The following is a 3,883-nucleotide window of genomic DNA, read 5'->3' on the forward strand; positions in this document are numbered from 1 at the left end:
TCGGATATCGGATGAATCAAATGAAAAGAATTAACGTAGGTAGTGGCTTGCTTGCTTGCTTCGACCGAACGACCGACCGTACGTACGAACGTTCGAAAGTCAACTGAAAATTTTCGTCGCGCCAACGGCCGTTTTATAAACTCGATGAGTCATACGGCGACGCCATTGGTGGATTCGTTTTTAACGCGAGGTGGAGCTGCCGTAACTTATAAATAGTCCCGCGGAATGAAATTTTGACGTTAGTTCCATAACGAACTTGGTCGAAGCTACGTCGTTTTGTACGAAGAATTTCCTAATTTTATCAAGATGACCGGTCGTGGTAAAGGTGGCAAAGGATTGGGAAAAGGTGGCGCCAAACGTCATCGCAAAGTTCTACGCGATAACATCCAAGGTATAACGAAACCGGCGATCAGAAGATTGGCTCGTCGTGGTGGTGTGAAACGTATTTCCGGTCTCATCTACGAAGAAACCAGAGGTGTGTTGAAGGTCTTCCTCGAGAACGTCATCCGTGACGCCGTAACTTACACCGAACACGCAAAACGTAAGACCGTCACCGCCATGGACGTCGTCTACGCCCTGAAACGTCAAGGTCGTACCCTTTACGGTTTCGGCGGTTAATTTTATCATTTTATGACGTGTATCCGCATCCTCAGAGGAATAACAACAAACCCCCCGCAGGCAAGCAAACAAACAAACAAAAAAAAACGGTTCTTTTCAGAACCACAAAATAAATCAAACGAATTAAATATGTTGCTCAATTGTGTGTTTGTCTTCAAATCGAAATGAAAATCGTACGGAGTGAGTGATCATTTTAATTTGTGATCCAGGCGGCGACTTTGACAATTTTGACAGCAGTTTTAGGTTAGAATGACCATCGTTAAAAGAACGTTTTTGCCACGAAGAGTATATTTGAGGTTATGTCCAATATGGGGTAGAGTTACTCTCCTCAGACGTGACTTGAAACAAAATCTCATAGCAAATAAAACGATTGATTGTAGTATTACGGCTCACCGCTGACGACTGCTGCTGCAAGAAATTATCGAGACGGAGAGCACGTATAGGCGACCGGTGTGTGTGTGTATGTTCTTAACAGATTAATGTGCGAAATGTGAAGAAATTTACGACGAATCGGAATGTTTCTTGAATTAGATAATCAATAAATTATTATAGATAGAGTTGTCGAGTTCGTGCTTTAGTCGGGCATTGAATTTTTCTAAAAATTACGATGAAAAGTCGTAAAAATCATCTTTCTTGGTTGAATGTAATCGAAAATCTTCCGTTCAGTCTACGCTCGTATAATGAATTAATTGATCGGTTTAACTTTAAAATATCTAAAAGACTTTTTAACATGATTCTCATAGGTTGTTGTATTTTGGCGAAAAAATCAATTCGTTCGAGTTGAATTTTTGGCCCTGAGAAGGGCCGATGTGAAGATGGTTTTTATAAAAGTTTTTGTTTTTCGTTCGAGATGACGGCGGCGAAGAATTAAATTTAAGGCTTCTTTTCGGTCTTCTTGGGCAACAACACCGCCTGGATGTTGGGCAAGACACCGCCTTGGGCGATGGTAACGCCGGAAAGGAGCTTGTTTAACTCCTCGTCGTTCCTTATAGCCAATTGAAGATGTCTCGGAATGATACGGGTTTTCTTGTTATCTCTGGCGGCGTTTCCTGCCAATTCGAGAACTTCGGCGGCTAGATATTCCATTACGGCCGCCAAATAAACGGGAGCACCTGCACCCACTCTTTCGGCGTAGTTTCCTTTACGCAGAAGACGATGAATTCTGCCGACGGGAAACTGAAGTCCGGCACGACTGGAACGAGACTTCGCCTTTCCCTTCACTTTACCTCCTTTTCCTCTTCCGGACATGTTGTTATACGATATAAACAGCAAAACACCTACTGCGACTGACACGAAGCGCACTGACAAACGTACGGCTTGAAATAAATGCCGAACGCGGCGAAGGCTAGAAATTTATATGGTCGGTACAGCGCCATCTCGTTAGGGCAATGGTCGAACGACGAACTAAGGCGGAGCGCCTGTTTGTCGCTCGCTCGTTATAAATAGAGGGATTTTAGGTGTGCGGCGTTTTAGATCGAGTATACTCGTCGTAACGTGCACGTCGTGTCTGTCTCGTTTTCTGTTTTTAAACGTTTTTTTAACTCGACGACTAGAAGAGAATGCCACCCAAGACCAGCGGTAAGGCGGCCAAGAAGGCCGGAAAAGCTCAAAAGAACATCTCGAAGAGCGACAAGAAAAAGAAGCGCAGGAGGAAGGAGAGTTACGCCATCTACATTTACAAGGTGTTGAAGCAGGTCCATCCCGATACCGGTATCTCCAGCAAGGCTATGTCTATCATGAACAGTTTCGTGAACGACATCTTCGAACGTATAGCTGCTGAAGCCAGTCGCCTCGCTCATTACAACAAACGTTCGACCATAACCAGCAGGGAGATCCAGACGGCGGTGCGTCTTCTTTTGCCCGGTGAATTGGCGAAGCACGCCGTTTCTGAAGGAACCAAGGCCGTCACCAAATACACCAGTTCAAAATAAATCCTCCTCGAGCAGCTTGGAAGTTGGTTGGAAAAAAAAGAAAAAAAATCGGTTCTTTTCAGAACCACAAATTCAACTCGAACGAATTAAAAATTTTCGTCTTCATACTATATAAGTTCCTGAGAGAAAATATAAATAGTGAAAAATATATTTAAAAAAAGTTTGACATCAGAAATGTTAATAAAAAAAGAAAAGAGTAGAGACAACGGCACGCGGTGTTCCCAAGCGGTCACCCATCCAAGTACTGACCGCGCCCGACGTTGCTTGACTTCGGTGATCGGACGAGAACCGGTAGTTTTCAACGTGGTATGGTCGTTGCCTGGTAAAATTTTCCAAGATGGTACGTTGACGATTTTTTGTGATTGTTCGATCGTTTGGATGTGACATTTTTCGATGGTACACATGTCAGAAAATGTACAAGATTTAAAAGAAGAAAAAAAAAAAATTTTTTTTTGCGAGTCGTTTTTTAGTTTTTTTTTTGCGACAAAATGACGAAAAAAAAAAACTCGTATGAGGCGTTAAATTAAATTGTTCGTTTGACGATCTCAACGAGTCACTTGCGATTAACGTAATTTAAAATTTGAGAACTTACTTACTCACTTGCTTGCTTAGATGGAAATAGCACCCACTTGAAGTAAACGCCGACACGGACCGGAGATGAATAAACTCCGAACGGACGGGGTTAATTCATGAACTGACCGTAGTACGGTCGAAGGTTCGCCGCCGCCGCTACCTGCTTTCTTTCTTAGAACTGATAACAGAGTTGGTTTCTTTGTCTGTTCATTCATCGAAATTCCCACCACTCTGGCCGGGCCGGGCGGGGTGGGTGTGTGTTGTTTCATGATTTGTTCTCTTCTCGATTTATTCTTTTTCCGACGTCGTTCGATTCATAGAGATGTTTTCGTCGAAAGTGTGGTCGCGTTTACATTGCATTAAAATTTAATTTGTTCCAGTGCGACGATGAAACAAGAAAAAAGTTTCAAGTAAGTACGCACGCACGCACACCTACATATTTCATTTTTTAAATCTTTCGACGTTCGTAGTTTCTGCTCGAAATGTCGACTAATAGTAGGGAATGTTTTGTTGATTTGTTTGTTTTTCGTTTTTGAGAAGAACAAATGAAAATTTCGTTGGATTTCTGTCGACCGACGACCGACTGAAAATCCGCCGACATCGACGTAGTTTTATTTAGAGTGTCTGAAAAATGCAAACAATGCAAGATTTCCGTATTTTTGTTGGTTTGTGGTGTTTGGGGAGTTTTTTTTATGATTATAAAATGGTTTCGTCGAGAAAAATTGCTTCTTTCGCAATGAATTGGCAAGAAAAATTAAAAA

The 3,883-nt window shown here is 42.3% G+C and overlaps 1 non-coding gene across 1 annotated transcript; it reads right to left on the reverse strand.

The window, feature by feature from the left end:
* Positions 1 to 2,749: 2,749 nt before the first annotated feature.
* On the reverse strand, positions 2,750 to 2,869 carry LOC148165831 (5S ribosomal RNA). Its single transcript, XR_015771134.1, has one exon. It is a non-coding gene; the product is annotated as a 5S ribosomal RNA (ribosomal RNA).
* Positions 2,870 to 3,883: the final 1,014 nt, after the last annotated feature.

This window comes from Gnatocerus cornutus, unplaced genomic scaffold (assembly GCF_029298725.1).
Source record: "Gnatocerus cornutus isolate USDA-ARS CGAHR unplaced genomic scaffold, icGnaCorn1.1 ctg00000178.1, whole genome shotgun sequence".
NCBI lineage: Eukaryota > Metazoa > Arthropoda > Insecta > Coleoptera > Tenebrionidae > Gnatocerus > Gnatocerus cornutus.